The 19,566-nt window shown below is 40.9% G+C and overlaps 1 protein-coding gene across 1 annotated transcript in view; it reads right to left on the bottom strand.

Annotated features, from left to right (window-relative positions):
* Positions 1-19,566, bottom strand: part of DNAI1 (dynein axonemal intermediate chain 1) — a 135,801-nt gene that overhangs the window by 79,352 nt on the left and 36,883 nt on the right. The gene's annotated exons all lie outside the window — the stretch shown is intronic.

Raw genomic sequence — 19,566 nt, 5'->3', positions numbered from 1 at the left:
TCTCAAAGTTTTATAGCACTTGAGAGTGCTTTAACATTGTATATGCAGCATTCCTTTTTACAGAATGAGAAAGGGCAGCAGAGGGGACTGCCAAAGACACTACAGCAAGCTAGAACAGGGAACAGAGCTGGGACTTCAGAGGGCTCTGCTCAAGCAGCTGATCATCCCAGGATCCCTGAGAAATTTAAACTAGGATCATGTGTGCTCAATCTGTTCCTATTCCTTTAAATGCTCAGAGCACTCGGGTACACTTTACTTGTGTACAACACAATGCTGTGTTGATATATCCCACATCACTATGGATCAGTCTGTGAATCATATTGTGGGCAATGAAAATATGAATATTGGACTTTCAAAACAGTCCCTTCCCAGAAAAGAAAATGTTTTGAGAACTCATTACTTTGTAACTCAAGGCCAGAAAGCCTGGCCTCCTCTTTTTCACAGATCCAAAAATGTTACTGGCATATCCTGTTTTGAGCCTGATAACTTGGTTTTGGCAAGTAAATGCATACTTCATATGAAGATCTCAAAAAACAGAGCAGCCACTGTTTCCTTTTGTAGTTTGTTTCAACATTTAATCACTTTGAGTGATTAAAAAGCTGCATCTAATTCCTTACTTCACTTACCTGGCTCGCCACTGCTAATTCCTATTATGCCTACCTTGACTGGATAAAGGGCTTCCTTCATATCTGGTGCTTCTCTTAATTAAGATACTTTAAAAACTGAACACTAGCCACATTTTAGCATACTTTTGATAACCATCACAGCCTGAACTCAAAAAAATCCCATTTATTTATTTTCACCAGCACAGCACAGTGCTGCTTCGCAAAAAGCCAGGAACCAACATTAACTTTGCCACATCCAGTGAAGGGCACTGCCTCCACAGCTGAAAAGACAAAGCCACTTCTCAGCAGACATGGAGAAGAGTAGAATATTAAGAAATTTTCCAGAAACAAGTGGAGGATATCACATGGCTAGAATTTGTGCGAGCAATCATATTATTCAGCCTTATGTGTGGTATTCACACATTTTGAGTCCAAATTTCAGCTGGATGTTGTTCTCTCTCCACATTTGGGGCATGCTCTCCAACTCTTGAATCAACCTGGGGCTCCTTCTGAACTACCTGCAATTTTTCTGCATGCTTTGAAAAATGTTGGCTCTGGAATCAAACATAATATTCCAGTATTAGTCTCACTAATGTTTAAATAATATCTCTACTGCTACTCAGGATTCCCTGTTTGCACACCGGAATCATGTTCAGCGTCCTTGCCAAGTTACCACACTGGGGACTCAAAGTGGGGTTTTCCTCCTATTTTTTTTAAGAGTTGCTGCCTTCTAAAATACAACACTCCTTTTTGTCTAGAGAGGTATTATATTATGTTTGACTGCACTAAAATGCATTTGCTTTGAATAATTCTGGTTTACCACAACATTAATCACTCTGTATGACAGCTTGGTTCCCAGCATGATTTACAACTTCACCTTCTTTTTCATCAGTCACACATTTCATCTGCTGTGAGTTTATATTCCCACCCACAGGACCAATGAAAACAATGCCTAGATCCAGGGCTACTACAGCACCCCCTCTGAGACACTGCCTCAGATGATAATTCCACCAGCATTTACTTTCTGACATTCCTCAGTGGAAGCTGAACGCTCCTGTTGAGACCACCTGCATAGGCCTGAACTCTGTGAGCACAGGCATTTCCTATCACAGGGAAATATGTACCTTCCAATTAGCAGTGTTGGTACTGCAAGATCTGCAAACGCAGAGCAAGTCCACCAGAGCAGAGGAGGCAAGTGATAGATCTTTTTGGCTTATGCTGATTTAGATACTTGAATGTCAAATTTAACATTCTGCTTGACACCTTTCACCGGCTGCTTGGCAAATCCCTATTACTCCTGATCCAGTTAACATTTTTAGCTGGGGCTCTTAGGAACTTGCAGCTTGGATAAGACAGGTACAAAACCAGAATTTCAAAGTCTTCTGGATATTTTAGAGAAGACAAAATTGACAGATGACGAAGCAAGTTGTAATTTATACATGGCCCAAGGCCTTGTTGCAGTCCTAATATGTGCTGTGGGCTCTGCACATGTCAGAGGCAAGACACACTTCAGAAGCAGAGATGGGTAGATAGAGATAGCCTTTCTTACTCTAAAATACAGTCTGGCAGAGTAACACAAGAGAAAACACAGTCAACCAGGCCAACAAAACTGAGTACTTAGGAACCACTGGAACCATGCACTGTTTGTCAGAGCCTGTGAAAGCACAGGCTCAAAAGCAAACAAAAACAGGGGAGAAGGGGATGAAAAGATGTAGCAGATCCCTGAAAAAAGCAGAACGATCTGGCTTTCATCTGAGCTCCCCTGAGAGTGAGGTGAGCAGTGCAAAAAGAAGGAATATGTAACTTGGCTGAGTTTGCAATGCTCTGTATAAAACCAGTTTTCTCATTCTGATCAGACAGGCTTTTTCATCATGGGTCTAGCACACCCTATAATTCTTCCTTAAATATTCTTCTTTAAATAAATGCTCATAAGAGCATGATTTTACAGGGTAAATAATAGTGGTGCAGCTGCCTGTATGTTATGAAAGCTAACATCAGGTTGAGGATTCCGGCCCTCTGCTCTGCTGCCATGAGACCCTGCCTGGAGTGCTGCATCAAGCTCTGCTGTCCTCAGCACATCGGATCCCAGCCTGTTGGAGCAAGTCCAGAGAAGGCCACCAAAATGATCAAAAGCAGGGAGCACCTCTCCTCTGAGGAAAGGCTGAGGCAGCTTTTGTCTCTGCAGAGCACCCTGCAGCTGGGAAGCCGGACGGGTGCTAATCCTCTCCTTACACACCGGGCAGCATTTGCCACCATCACCTCAACTTTTGCTCCTGCCTTTCTTGTTTCCATTGATATAAGCTCCGATTTTGATTGTATTTCACTTGAGGCTCTGTTTCCTCTATCCCTGTCCTGTGAAACCAGCACATTTGAGAACATTTGCAACCAATTAAATATTTAAGACTGCCATCAAGTGGCCAAGTGAGGGGCTTCCAGGTGGTGCGCAATGATTAGAAATCCCCAGGATCGTGCCACAAATGGATATCTACAAATGTGCTGCCTCTGGATAATCACACCAGCCTGCAAACAAGCTAGGCCGCCAGCACTTTAGTATTCCTGACCAGAACAGCTCTGAGGGGGATGCATACGCTGCAGGAGATGCTTATGTATTCCATAATTAAGAGACAGGAAAGTTAGTGTTTTATGGCAGCACTGTGGTCTCTTGGAAGCAGACAGATGATGCCTGATGAGATGGACATGTGCAGCTCAGGCCATTGAGGAGACAATGAGAAATGATACAGCAGCTCTGAGAACATTTTTGAAGACATTTGGCAGAAGACCCAGATTTGAGAGAGGAGCACGGAAGAAGCGGAGTCATACATATGGGCATGCAGTCAATTTTGCACTAGCATACACCATGAAAATTAAGAATAGTCATTATAAATCCAACACCTGCCCCTAACCTGTTTGCAGAAGTAGTTAACATCAAATGTTCAGGGAAAAGTATAAAAACAGGACATAAAACCAGTGATATTTCTTCTAGAGAACTGCCAGGCCCCTACTAATTTGTAGTTAAGCATCTCCCATGTCCCTAATGGATCACTTCCCATTTTTCAATGCAGCCAGCTACTGAACATTAAATTTGGCCAATATTCTTCAGCATTCCTCTTTGTATAAGGCTGAGATATAAGCCAGATATTCACTTCTTTGTCAAAAACTGTGGGGGGTTTTGCTTCCTTTTATTTTTAGCACATGAAATATTATGTATCTTAGCAGGTATGTTGTATAATTGGGGGTTAGCATAAATTGATTTTAAGAGCTACTAAAAGTAGATTTCAGAGAAAAAATAGTAAAAAAAAAAAAAAAAGAAAGAAAAAAGAAAGAAAGAAAACAGAAATACCTAAACATTTGTTAGTCTCAAACAAAATCATAGAATCATGGAATGGCTTGAGTTGGAAGGGACCTTAAAGATCATCTTGTTCCAACTCCCCTGACATGGGCAGGGGCACGTTCCACTAGACCATCTTGCTCAAAGCCTCATCCAACCTGGCCTAGAACATTTACAAGGACATGGCATCCACAGCTTCTCTGGGCAACCTGTGCCAGTGCCTCAGCACCTTCAGAGTAAAGAATCTCTTCCCAATATTTAATCTACATTTATGTCTTTCAGTTTAAAGTCATCCACCCTTGTCCTGTCATCATATGTTCTTGTAAATAGTCCTTGGAGGCTCTCTTCAGATACTGGAAGGTCAGAAAAAACTCTGAAGCCCTCTCCTTTCCAGGCTGAACAGCCCAAATTATCTCAGCCTTTTTTCATAGGAGAGATCTTCCATCCCTCTGATCACCTTGGTGGCTCCTCTGTGCTGGCTCCAGCCGGTCCCTGTGGTTCCTGTGCTGGGAGCCCAGGGCTGGATGCAGGGCTCCAGGTGGGTCTCAGCAGAGCAGAGCAGAGGGGCAGAATCCCCTCCCTGCCCTGCTGCCCACGGGGCTCTGGGTGCAGCCCAGGACACGTTTGGCTCTCTGGGCTGGGAGTGCCATGGCTGGGCCATGTGCAGCCTCTCACCCACAGCACCCCCAAGCCCTTCTGGGCACGGCTGCTCTGGGGCTGCTCATGCCCAGCCTGGGCTGGCACCAGGGGCTGTCCCAGCCCAGGTGCAGCACCAGCACTTGGCCTTGAACTTTATGATGTTCCCATGGACCCCCTCCTTGAGTTTGGATGTCTCTGGATGGCATCCCATCCTTCAGGTGTGTCAAAGCACCACTCAGCTTGGTGCTGCCATCAAACTTGCTGTGAGTGCACTGGATTCCTCTATATATGTCCTTAATGAAGATATTAAACAACACTGGTGCCTGTACGGATCCATGAAGGACTCCACGCATCCAACCAACCAACTCTGGATGTGATTATCCAACCAACTCTCTGGATGTGATTATCCAACCAACGCCTCACCCCCCAACAGTCCATCCATCAAATCAATCTCTCTCCAATTTATACAGAAGGATGTTGTGGGTGACTGTGTCAAAGGCTGTACATGAAAGTCCAGATAAATGACATCTGTAACCCTTTCCTTGTCCATTCCTGCCATCACAGAAGGCCTCTGGTTTGTCAGGCAGGATTTACCCTTGGTAAAGCCATGCTGGCTGCCTCAATTCACCCCCCTGTCCTCCATGTGCCTTAGCAGAGTTTCTAGGAGGAAAGCAGATCCCACGATCTTCCCAGGCACAGAGGGGAGGCTGGCAGGGCAGTAGTTCCTGGAGTCTTTCTTTCTACCACTTCTCCAGAGAGATACAATGGCTTCCCTTTTATAATACCTGGGACTTCATTTTCCTGATACAACTTTTCAAATATTGAGAGTGGCTTGGCAACCACATAATTTCATTGGGTCTCAAAACTTATGTACATTAAGATTCCTCAGGTGGGGGATCTGACCTTCTGTTACAGTGGGAGGGACTTTGCTCCCCCAGTCCCCATGCTGATGTTTGTCCACTTGAGAGGTGTAGGAAGAGAGGTTGCCATTAAACACTGAGGGGAAAAAAAGCTGCTGAGTGCCTCAGCCTTTTCCTCATTTGTTGTTACCAGTTTTCCACAATTTTTTTATTGGGGGGGTTGCACCTCATTTGACCTTCCTTTTCTGGTTAATGTACCTATAGAAGCTTTTTTGTGTCCCTTGCCAGGTTTAGTTCCAGCTTCACCTTGTCCTTCCTCACCCTAAAATTGCCTAAATAAGATCAGTTTGCACTGTATACTGCAACAAAGCAGTATCTTTCAATCCTTTGTCCAAGACGGGGGGAAAAAGATAGCAAGGTCGGGGGAAAAAAATAGTTGAAGCAAAAGGACAGAGGGTCCTTCACAGTGAAATTTTCAAAGAACAACAAGCTGCTACTAGGGAATGGAACTGGTCCAAAAGTTTCATATAAAGCATCAAGTATCTATGCAAAACATAGGGCAAATTTTGGCTTACACTTATATATGATGGATAAAGGATGAAAAAGAAAGAAAAAAAATCACAGAACCACAGGATACCTGAGATTTTAAGGCACCTCTAGTCCAATTCTGACTTCTTAAAGCAGTGTCAGTGAGAACTCGGTGTCCAGGATTGTGTTGTCACATTTTTAAAATCAGCCTCTCTAGACTGTGGAAATATTGCTCTTCTGCTCAACCACTCCCAAAGTAAAGAATTCCTATATTACATTTTAAGGGACTTTTATCTATGTCTGTTCACTTCAATTGACTTTGGCCTTTCATTTGATACCACTGAGAAGAGTCCGTCGCTGTTTCTGTCATTCCCCTCCACCAGGTGTTTATCCACATAAGAAACTTCCACCTTTCTCTAGGGACAGCCAACATTGTAGAGCTGCAGCTCTGAGATACCTAAACCAGATCTGGCTCTGGCCAACACATGGATCTGCTGTGGGAGTTAAAGGGGAATTTATGTCCCCATTATCTCCCATCTCTACCAGCCAGGTTGCTGTTGGACAACCAGCAGCACAGGAAGAAGCCTGGGACTCCATAGCATCTAGAAAGCATGTTCTGCTCCATAAAATTCCTCTTCTGTTCAGTGGGAGCCAAGGTAGGGATCAGTATCAGCATCTTGATAATCTACTGTGCCGGCTTCTCTTTTGAGGACTCACCAAACAACACAAGAGCTGATACAACTGTCCCTCCATGAAGACCTCTTACACAGTAGTGGAAACCACTTCATCACACACTACTTCATGGGAGAAACTGGAGAATCCCAGCCAGCTGTCTCATACCTTGAGGAATCTGATAAGAATAACTCAGGACTGAAAGATTTTGCAATAGTTCTTGGAGCAATACCTGCCGCCTTTCTTTTATTGCAGGTGAGCCTTTTTCCCAAGAGCAGTCACTTGCTAAATATCATCAATTATTTAAATCCAGAATGATAATGTTGAAAAATTGAGGATGCATAGATTGTACAGTCATACAAACAGAGTGAGCCTCAAGTTCTTCACACAGCAAAGTTGTGTTCTGCTTGTCTCACAGCCAGGAAAACAGAAGTGTAAGGATCAAACAACTCAAATCTACTTACATGATTCACCACTTTGATCCTTCACTGATACAGTTAATCATCTCTGAATACCTTTTTTTCCTACCTTCCCTAGTTGACTTCATTTTACCCTAAAAAATATTCAGTTTTATCATCTCTCACATATGCTACAGCAAAGTGATACCCATGAGAACACACAATGAAAATATTTTAAAAAACACACACACACACACACAAAATTAGTTGTTTTCACATTGTTCTGATGGTAAAAGATTCCAAAAAATGCAAATTTGATCTGCTCTTATTTTTCAATGGCCAGAATTTTCAAAGTATTCCTGACAGAATCTTATCCTGAAGTGGCCTATTGTACGAATCAGTGGAGGTTAGCATCCAAATATTTCTGGTTATATTCTACACTTTGGCAGCCTCATAAGTATTACCAAGCATGAAGAGAAGAACTGAAAAAGTATGATTGAGTTCCCTAAGCATGGACAAACAAGGAAGATTTTACATTGCAAAAAATGTGGTTTTGCTTTACAGCAGGAAGAAATCAAAGGTAAGCTAAGAAGCGTCTGAACATCTTACAAGTTTCAACTAATGAAAACATTAAATTAGATAGATTTCCTTCAGGTTTTTACTAATGCATTCTGCTGAAAAATGATCCACACACATCCTCAGGACAAAAGACAGAAAAGTCTTTGGAGAAAAAGTCTTTAATGGGGTCTTTTACATTTTCTTTGTACCATTCTGCCCTAGGAATAATGACAAGCCATCTAACTTCAGGAGCTTACAAAGTAACTTACATATTGCTAGAATTAATGATGGAATGTGTTCAATGCAGATTTGTAAATTCCAAGACTAAAGAAGATAGTTGTGATGAATAAATCCTTTATTTGTTCCTATGCTTAATCACTTCCACCATTAAAAATTCATTTCCAGCTTTCTGAGATCTCTGAATTCTACTTCCAGTTGCTAGATTCTGTCCTAGATGAAAAAGTAAGATGAAAGAGCTCTTTTCTATAAGATATCTCCTTCCTTTCCCTTCAAGTAATTAATGGACAGTAATCAAATCACTACTTAATCTTCTCCTTAACAAGCCAAGTTGAATTGTTTAAGAATTTAACTGTAAGGCAGAGTTTTCAAACATAAGTCATAATGTGCTTCATCTCTGAACCATTTTCAATTTTAACACCCATTTTGAAGACTGAACTGTTAATAGCTGGATACAACATTCCAGAGAAGATCTCATCAGCATCATACACAGAAGTAGCACCTGTTCCCCCTGCTACTCTCAAGTATGAGAATGCATAGGATATTCCATGTCAGACCCCCTTACACATATTTCTGCAACTGCTTTTCCAGGTTTAGCTGGAAGTTTTCTTTCTCAGAGTGTACATCAAGATAGGAAAATATTTTCAGGTCCAGTTTCATGACTGACACAAACCAATCTAACTATGGGCAGCTGCTAAAAATGCTGATCTCTCTTTCCCTCTGCCATTTTTTATTTCCCCCCTCTGTTCTCACCCCAGTGGCCCTGTGGTTGTTGACCTGGTTGAAAAATAAAAATTTTAAATGACACTGCCATCTTTGGGTACTGATAACGACATTACACTTATGTAACACTCAATCTATATATCTAGCAATTCCTAAAATAAATCTAAGAAGTACTAGGTCTTTAAAGCTGCCTGGTGACCCAGCTGTCTGATTGAATGCTAGCCAGCAAAGACATCTGAGTTGGAAAGCTTCCTGCTCTTCACATGGGATGGTTGGGAAAAGTTAGGGGCTATCCAGAACAGAATCACAGTGTGATGGCACAGGTCTGGGGAAGTAGCAATCAGGATTGAATAACATATTTGAAAAAAAGTGTCTCTAGAGTCACTTCCCTTCTATGGGAATTGCTGGAATAGAGCCTGCTGTTTCTAGGACTGCTCTACAGGATGTGAGATGAATGCTGATCTCAGTATTTGCTCTTTTCTGTGAGCCCCTTGGCATAGTTTTTTCATCATTAAGAAGTAAAGCAGCATTGCATGACCTCATCTGGAAAGACAGAGACTCTCAAGGCAGAAAGGAACCTCAGACATGACAGCAATGAAGACCATGTAAGTAACTAAAGCAGGCAGGCAGAAATCCTGCCCACTCTGCAATCCCAGGTCACCGTGAAGGAGCTGTCACATCCATTGGCTCCAAAGTCAGTCTAAACAGCAAAGAGACAACTGCAGCTCCTGGATGGAAGAGAAAGGCAATTAGAAAATAGCTCTGCTGGGAGAAGTGCAATACAAGTTACCCAACACGTAAGTATTTCCACCTTAGCCATTCCTGTAAAGTATGTTTGCTCTAGAGGAGGGCCGGAGCTTCTCGTTGGTTTCCTTGTATTCTGTAACAGCTAGACAACATAGCTAGAGCAGAAAGGGCTTCAAATTAACAGTAGAAAGCTGACCCCTGGTGTTGGGAACAGGGATTCTGATAGAAGACAGCAAGGGAGGGAGGCTGCTGTGCTCCTGAGCGCTGCCTCGCAGTCTGTGTAGCTCTCCAATAAGATTCATTCACGAGCATTCCTTCAGATGAATGAATAAAACCAGCTGATGAATGAAAGCAACAGGCTACAGTGCTTGGCAGGAGTGTTGCTGTTTTCATTTCTACACTTTCATATCAGTTCCTCCTCCACAAAGCAACTAATCAACCAATGCTGTACAGCAGAAAATTAATGGTTTCCTTTAGGGAGCTGCCTCACGATGCCAGAGAGTACAATGGAATTGTTTGTAAATATTTGTTTTAGAAAAAGCAAGTAAAAATGGTATGAACACATGCAAGAATTAACACTGTGTGACTATCCAGTGGGATATTTATAGTACAGAGGTGATGCCAGCAACCATTAACACAGAGGGTACTCTGCTCATACAATATCAGGATTCAGACAGATCCCATCTGTAGACAGCTGGGATCAACAGAAGCTACCACAGTTTTCAAAGGATACACTGGGTGTTTTCTTCTACTCCATCTCTGCACAGCACACAAAAGGGAGAGCGATGAAGCATCTTCAGAGTCTGTATGTAAACCCTCAGACCTAAATTTTCCAGTCAAAACAGGGGATAGTACTCAAGGTCAGAAAGAACCCTCCTTTCTTGATACTCGGTCCTTTGAAAATTTCCCAAGGGGTAGCAAAATACTTGATGGGTCATTAGCCCACGCATGCTCCTCTGTGAATGCTTTAATGCAACAGAACCCTATTTTGAAGAGGTGTTCCCTTCCGGGACTCTCTCTCCTAATAGAGGGACATCAGTAGGGCTGTGATGAGCTTCAAGCTGCTGTACATGCACATCCATACAAGGAATTAAAATAACTCTGCAGAAGAGCCACGGAGAAGGAAGCTGTTCTCCAGGAAAATGCATTCTTACTTGCCTACCTGGCTGGAGTGGGAAATCCCTCATCTAATTCCCAGTCCAAGGTGTCTCCCTGTACTTCTGAATTTCAGCTTTGGAGCTATAACAAGCCCTCAGGCAAGGTGTGCCAGGTGCACCTGTGCAGGTTTTTGCTCCAGCAAGTGAGTCTGAGAATGGTGAGACAAGCTGCTTAAGAGGAGATGAGGCCCTATCCTCTTGAGCTTTAAGACACTGATTTCAAGTGTCACACATTTATCAGAAGCCATTAAGCAGACTTAAGCCTCTCCAGATAAAATTAGAGGCCCACTTCAGCCAGATCTTATATAATTCTTAAAACTCACACTTACTGTATGAAACTAACACTGCAATAGCCAAAATCAAACCAACATGCTGATAAAAAGATATTTTCAACAAACAAGGAGAAATTTTATCTTGTAATGCAGAAGACAGACACCATCAAACACCTTCCAAATGAACAGAAATTAGATATAATTTCATAGCCATAACATTCTAGTAAACCTAGGCATGAAATCAGAATACAATCCGGCAGTATTTTATAAATGTTGCCCAAATGACCTCTCCTACTCCAACACAGAAAATACCCGTAAGAAGTGGTATTACCCTCATCTTCCCCACTGGCAGAAAGCTTTCACTGCCCAGTTGTCTCAGACATGTGGTTTTCCGAATTCCTGACCTGGAGCTGTTTGCTGAAACTTCTTTCCGCTGCCAAATTTTTTTCCACTTCATCTGGAAGCCACATTCTGCCCTTTCTCTTAACTAATCCTGCAGTTATGTAAATACGTGTGCTAAGTAAAAGTCAAAATGCATGATTAATCATGCAAATACCACCCAGCGCATCTTGGAGAAAAGCTGATGATTCAAGAAATTATAGAATTTAAATTGGGAAAACAATAGCTTGTTAAAATATGAATCAGCCACTGCTCAACATAGAACAGGGTCCCAACTGACTGTCATTAGTAAATTAATTGAGATTTCATTTTGGTGGCATCCACCTTGGAAGTCCAGTTGAGTGAATTTATACACTGCACCACAACTCAAGAAATAGAATTACAGTCTTAATATTCAGGCTGGGACTTCATGCTGTCAGTTGTAACACCATATGCAAGAAATGATAAGAATTTGTTTCGAAGAAGAAAAGGAAATTGCAATTTTCAGAGCATGCTGTGAAGCCTGGAAGGATTAGAGGCTGTCAGAGATCCTGCAGTACAAGGGGTGTTTAGGAAGAAGCTAAACTCTGATGCCTTTAAAATATGGAAGATCCCACTGGGGCTTGGGGTTTCAGTGCAAATCTTGAAAACTCTTCTGCAAATCTGAAATGTATTTCAAACTTGCCTTTGCAAAACTTAATTAACTTTTGTCAGTGGGAATACAAATTTGGAAAATTACATTAAAAGCCATAAATAATTCAGCCACAAGAGCAATTTAATCTCATTACAGACAAACTGAGGAGCTTTAAAAGAAGCAAATGAAAAGCAAGGAGCAACAAACTAGCAAAGGTAGACCAGACCCACGATTTATGGGAGACTTCCTTTTGTACTCTAGGGATCAGAGGGGAGTAGTGAACTAGTCTCTCAAGATACATGAAATACAAAAGTTGCAAGTCCCAAACCCACTGGGATTTACAAAGACCCAAGCCCACTGGGATTTTACTACGGTCACAGAACCCCATTTTTTTGAGAATCACTGCCTCTACCTTCATGACGTGACACTGCTTAGAGGGTCATGCAAGGAGAGACACAAAAGTTGCAACAGGGCTGGCAATTTCCTGAAATCCAGTGTGCTGTAATAGCAGGAACTTTTCTTTTCAAGTCTCAGCTTTATTATTTAAACAAAATTCTGCTTCTGCTTTGTTTCAGACCAAAGCACTGCTAGCCCTCATGGCAATAAAGGAAGGCTTTAAACCAAACAGATTCCACCCTGAAATTATAGAGGGAAAATAAAAAGAAATAAAGTCTTTCAATTAATCACTAATCTCATAATGCCATGTCATCTCTGAATGATCAGACCTGGCAATACCATGCCACACTCAGGGAAAAATTTCCTACCTACCAAACAAAATTTACCTACTCCCTGAGAGACAAACTCCCAATGCTTTTCAGTATTACCTTTTCCACTTGAAGTTTTTCATGTTTTCTCACTTTCATATGTTAAATAACTCTGCTGAAGACATCATAAATCCTTATGTAATTTGCAAAACAATCTTAAATATATTATTTTTATCATAGACAAGAAGATTCCATCACTCCCCATGTCTTTAATCTCTGTCCCAGTGACTGTTTTAAGGGCATCTATGAAAAGAAACAACTTGTAGTTAATTACTTGTAAAGTTACTACATAAAAATATAGAGATATTTTGTCTATAGTGGTTTGTAACAAAAGCTATTTACATACACAGTCTTGCTTTTTAGGGTAGCTAATGTGTCCAGTTTAGCAAGGGGCAGATCAAGGCATATAGAGAAGATGCACAGGGGATATTTTGCATGCTTTATTATATGCGTTCTTATTGATTATCTTCTGCACTATAACATGACACTGGAGTGTTACTGACAAAAGCCTTGCTGAAGTCGAGGTAAACAATATTCACTGCTCTTCCCTCATCTATTCAGGTAGCTGTTTCATCACAGAAGGCAACCAGGTTGATCAAGCATTATTTATCCTTTGTGAATCCATGCTGACCACTTGTGACCACCTTCTTGTCACTCATGTGGTAAGAGATGGCCTCCAAAATGAGGAGCTCCACCAGCTTTCCAGGACCAAGGTGAGGCTGACTGGCTGATGGTTCACTGGGTCCTCTTACTTGGCCCTTCTAAAAACTGGGGTGACATTTACTTTCTTCCAATCCCCAGGTACCTTTCATGATTGCCATGACCTGCCAAAGATGATGGTGAGCAGCCTCACTACAGTGTCCCTCAGTTCCCTCAATGCCCGTTGATGGATTCCATCAGGGCCCAGGGACCTGTGCATGCCAAGGTCGCCTAAGTGTTCTCGAACATGATCAAAGGAAAGTCTTGCTTCCAGCATTCCTTTACATTGATTTTTTTGGGTCAGAGATCCCTGAGGGCTGTTGTAGCCAATGAAGACCAATGCAAGAAGGTGTTCAGTAACTCTGCCTTGCCTGAATTCTCTCTTACCAACTTCCCCTCCTCCGTTAAGTAACAGGCCCACATTATCCTTTGTTTTCCTTTTGTTATTGATGTGTTTGAAGAAGACCTTCTTGTTCTTGACATCCTTGGCTAAAATTAATTCCAGATTGGCTTTGGCCCTCCTTGTCTCATTTTTACTTGTTCTGTTAACATTTCTATATTCAGTCCAAGTGGTCCATCCCCACTTCCATCTCCTGTGTGTTTCCTGCTTATGCCTAATTAATGACAGGACTTCTTTAATGATCCATGCAGGGCCTCTCATCTGCTTTGCCTGATTTCTTGCTCATCGGGAGGCATTGTTCTTAAGCCTGAGAAGAAGTGATCTTTGAATATTAACCAACTCTCTCAGACTCATCTTCCCTGCAGGACCTGTTTCCATGTAATTCTTCCAAGAAGACTCCTGAAATCCCCATCCTACTCCCAGGGAGCCACTTGCCAAATTGCAGCCACCACACAGGGATTCACCACTGAAGTACATCCTTAGCTTGAAAGACTCTGAATGCAACTGAACAATGCAGATCACCCAGTCGTATCTAAGCCTGCAACAATAACCTTTTAAAAAATCATAACAGAATTCTGTACAAATTATTTACATGATCAAGTTTTTCAACAGCAATGCTTCACTACAAAGGCTGCACTCCTGTAGTCAGGATAGATTAACAATAGTTCTATCTTCTTAACAAGGATTGAAAAACTTTTGAGCTTCAATAGCTGATTAACCACAGGAAAGTATGCACTCACTGATAAATAAACCTTACAGAGCCAACAGCATTTCTTATCTGTGTGGCTGATTTCAAAAGCATGGTTGCATCTCACAAACAGAGAAAATGGAGAAACCTCTCAAGGTCACTGGATCCAGAGCCTTTTCTTGGGAGGCAACCAGAACAAATCCGTAGCATACCAAACCCTCCCTTGAACCAATGCATCTGCCTACACAAGCCCTAAATAGATCTTATGCCTCCTGGCATTCATCAGCCCTGATTCACTTATGGAGCACTATGGAGGCCAAACTAATCAATTAATTTTGTTTTCCCTTACATGGAAAATGTAATTCTCTGGAATTCTCTGGAATTCTTCTGAAGAAAGTGACATACAAATCTGAACTACTGTGAGGTAAAAAAAAAAAAAAAATTTAATTATTATTTTTTGTGAATCTACCCAAGTTACCAAACCTCATCCTCAAACTTCTAATGCAAAGAGTAAAATAAAGGCTGAACCTTTGGTCTTACTACTGTTATCTCTCAGATACAAGTCAAAGCACTCAGATTAAGATATCTACTTTATACCCCATATCAAGGTTTCAACTATGAAATATAGAGCAAACAGAAGGAAACCAAGCCCTTTTAACTACAAAGTGAAATGGAGAAGTATTTAAGTATCTGGCAGGAGTAAATACATTACAGTTAAGTAACACTGGCTTGTGTTTTATCCAGATTTTGCTTTGCTATTTATTGACCTAAGCATTGGATTATCAGGAAAACAGGTCAAGTGTCAGGGTTGCATGCAGGTAAGAGATAGGGAGCTGATACCCAAGCACAATAACACAGCCAGCAGTACAGAGGCTCTGTGGGAAGTCAGGATTCATTCCACTGTTCTGGAGAAGATATGAAGGTGAAGATGGTCAGGACTACTATAGCATCAGGGCCTGGCAAAATTTTGACTACTTAGACTAGAGTGTGAGAAATAGAAATCATTCAAGAACATTTGCTACAGAAAAGTCAAGCTGTGGTGAAAATGTAACCTTAGTATTTGGAGGGAATGCAAAATAAAAACATATAGTGTTTATGTGATAGAATGCAGGCATAACAACAACTGTGTGTGGGGAAACGAATATTTTAAATGAAGCAAACACGATCCTTTTAAGAAAGAGTACTTAGAACTCTTTTGCCTGTCCTCAATACCTGTGGACTGTCTTCTCCTAGTGAGTCAAGGGGTGTCTCAATATGGATGGTCAGAAAATCTTTTGGCAGATTTTCATCACAAGACCATCCCCTTGGCATTGACAACAGAGAGATAACCTGTCTATCCTTGAATGCTGCTGTCCAAATGCTAAGAAAAGAATTCCCACAATAGCTTAAGTGGAGCCATTTCCAGAGACAAAGCTAAGAAAGGAAAAGGGTCAGACTAGTTTTATTGAACAGATAAGACTCTACGGTACACAAGTGTTTAGCCTCCTGTGGATAAAAATGCACTAATCAAGCTAACTAGTCTACACAGAGAGGTGGGTGGGTGGAATTTAATGGCCTGCAATGCACTGGAGACACAACAGGATGTCTCAGTAGCTCCTTTGATCCCCAGGCTCTAGAAAATTTGTTAATACATTTTTTCCCAAACACGCCAATGGAGCTCTTTACTATCTCTAGCATAACAAAATGCTACACCAAAAGTTAATATTGTGAGTTAATTGAAAATTATATGTATTAAAATGTTAAGGTTCAGAAAAACCAAGCAAAGCTCACAGAAGTTATATTACAAATCAGTAATTAAGTCCCCACATTAAATTCATCTTTCATGTGATACACTTGATGCATTATGGTTATTAGGTTATATTTATTAACAGTTGATAGTGTAATAGGTCCTTTCTCTCCCTGAATATGTGGTAAGCGATAGTCAGTATTTGGAAAACAGATTCTAAAGTGTTATTTTCAGTGTAATTATGTTTAATCGACCATAATTGGTGATCTCAATAAACTGGATGTATGATGGCTTAAATTTCTAACACTGATTCCACTAGGGAGGTTTTTCAAAGACTGTCAGACCATGGGGGAGGATATAGATGTTTTGCAAATGAACTCTAAAGTTTCAAATGGCAGACAGTACAGAAAGAAGCCCATAAAAAGGTTAGAAGAGTGAATAAATCAGACTCCTGAAAAATATAAAATATCAGGGACACAAGATTTCACTACTTTAAATCTTTAAATGAAGAAATTGTATCTTCAACAGACCAAAACTTCAGAGAACAAATATCAAATCTTTAAAATTTCCACATTTTACATTTTCCAGAAGATGGTAATTTAGCACATGCCAAAATTAATTGTTCTCAATTGCTCATCTGCTATTAAGAGCCACACATTGTCTGGCCTGATTCATGTAGCTCCAGCTATTCTTTGATCTTGTTACATCATTTGTCTGCCAGATTAAAGATCCCTTTGTTACATGATCTGCTTTCCCAATACATGGAGTTAACAGACCACAATCCAAAGACTTAATAAGCTTTTCTTTGACAAGCTGAACAAACCTAATTCCTTAAATTTGTTTCCCAGGTCAGTTGCCCCGCTCTTAGATCATTCTTTCTTTTTTGAACCCTTCCCAATTTGTCACCCTTCTCCTGGGCATGTCACCAGTGATGAGCATGCCTTCCCAGGGTAATCATTTCAGCATTAAATTAAACACTTCACTTAAAATTTCTCTCAGCTCCTCAATTCCTTTGCAACTCTTCCTCTCCACAGATCCAAGGAACTCTGATGAAGTTCAGTATTGGAGTCTCTACACAAAACTTTTTTAAAATTATTGCTCCTGAAAATACGGCTTCCCTCTGTATGTGTACACAGCTTGACTTTTTTTGAACACCGTAACATAGAGTGATGCCTTGTATTCTGCTACAAATGGGAACTAAATTGCTCCTAGAATGGTTGCTCCATTTCTTGACACCTCACAGATATTTGTCTCCTCAAAACTTTTTGTCAGCAGTGATGTAATGGATAAAATAATAGAATAGCATTAGACCTAGTTACTAAGGGCTTTTGATCTGCTTGCCTAAGAGGCATCTGATTGCTACATTTTATTTCCTGTTTTATTCCCCAGCAGCCTCTTCTAATTAATACAATGCATTAATGGAAAATTCCTTTCAGCTTTTAAAAATCACATAGTACAAATAGCACTCTTAAATTAGTACATAGCAAGCCCAAGTCCTCCAGGGTGTTCCTGTTTGATTGTGGGCATACTCAGTGCCCATACAAATGTTCTACAGCAATTCACAAATAAAACTTACAAATTCCTTTTTAATTCTTCTCTCTCCTTATTCTACTGATGCTTTTTTTCTGTATTGTAATATCCTCCTACAGTAGCAACTTAAATATAATCAGTTAAAACCACTGGTGACTATAAAATCACTATGTTTTATTTCTGTGATTGTATTCTTTTTTCCCTCAACATAATTTCACTACTGATATTTAGATATCACTAATTGATATTTCGATATCACTTGTCCCAACTACCATTAATAACTGGTATCACAAGCATTTGAAAAAGGGGACAGTCTTTCAATTTACAGTACAAATACCAAAATATCAATAAAAAATACATTCATAACTAAAAGGAAACACTCAGACGCTATGGTGGTACAATGCAGTTCTCAACCTGTAACCAAAAGCAGAGAGGGAGCCTCGTGGATCTTTTACCACTGAAGATGCATTTATCAACTTGCATGCTGGCAACATGACTGAATGAAAAAAATTCTAGTTTTTCCAAAGGCTGGAATCTGTTACAGCATACAAATGTATGCCAAACAGCAAACAGAATCCAGACTGCAACATGAACTTCTCTTTGAGTGAGATGTGTGGGCCACATTAATTTCTATCAGTCTTTTGTAGCATTTTACTCAGAAAACTTCAATAGCTTCACTGTGGGGTCTAAAAGTCTGACAGTCAGTGCTGCACCTGGTCCAGCACACAGGCCATTATGTGACTGGGGACAAGCCACCCCTCCTCTCCAGAGCACTCCCCTCACATGAATTGCATGTACACACAGCCTCATACTAGGCAAAGAATCTCATCCAAGCAATATAAAATGTTTTTTCTCTGTCTGGCAAGGTCTTAAATCTCTATTCCCAATATAAAAACAAGCTATGTAGCTTAGAGAAAGATTAGTAGGGATTTCTGCTCCCAGTAGTCTTCTCTGCCTGTTCTGGGAACATAATTTAAATACATAAACATATTGGAAGAGACTTTCTGAGAGCTGCTTCAAAGATGTGAATTTTTTAGGCAGTATTCAATCCACTTGGTGCTTTTACTTGAAGCTCTTCGGTCATTCATCAGAAAATACCAAATTTAACTGCAGCTTGTTATATAAATCCATTCCAGACTATGTTCCACATTCTGCATCACAACCTTTAAATCTACCACTGCAGAGAAGAAAACACAAGCAAACATCTGGCACATTTTGTAACACTGAGCCTTCTTAAGCCCACAGCCTGTACTGTTAAATCAAAGTTTTCAGGCTTTCTAATGTTCTGCTTCTCAAACATACATTTCTGTCCTTGTTACAAGGCTTGCCTGTCATCTACAGGGGTATGCTGTCAATGATGACAGGAATTATAGGGCATGCAATCATCATTAGGTGGACTAAGTTTAGACCTCAAACCATGTTTTAAATAAAGTATTACCTTGCATGGAGATAGACTAATAACTTTCTAAAATTCTTTTCAGTTCTATTTTTTTATTATTTTCTAATGTATCAAAGAGCTGGACTCCCTAAATATCCTTTTTGGACAAAACGTCCAGTCTGCAGATAGATAATTACATCGTGCAGTGGGTGAACACTGGCTGATGCATAGAACACAAAGGGTTATGGTAAATGGGATTACCTCAGGCTGACACCTGGTCTGTGGTGGGGTGCTTCATCTTGGGCCCTGTGCTCCTCAGTGTCTGCACAAACAACTTGGACATAGGTTCTCAAAGGACTGTTAAGCAAGTTTGTCCGTGATAGTAAATTGGAAGGAGCTGATGTTTCCCTCAAAGGCAGAGAGGCTGTGCTGAGAGACCTTGACAGACTAGAGAAATGTGCAATCAGCAACTGTATGAAGTTTAACAGAGACAAGTGATGGAGTCTCCTTCTGAGATGGGGCAACTCTGGTTGTACAGACAGACAGGGGAATGAGGGGTGGAAAGCAGTGCCAGGGAAAGGGACCCTGGGGATCCTGGTTGATGAGAAGCTGGACATGAGTCAGCAGTGCCCTGGCAGCCAGAAG

Source organism: Melospiza melodia, chromosome Z (genome assembly GCF_035770615.1).
Source record: "Melospiza melodia melodia isolate bMelMel2 chromosome Z, bMelMel2.pri, whole genome shotgun sequence".
NCBI lineage: Eukaryota > Metazoa > Chordata > Aves > Passeriformes > Passerellidae > Melospiza > Melospiza melodia.
Note: the sequence above shows the minus strand (reverse complement) of the source record. Positions and strands in the feature narration are given on the sequence as shown.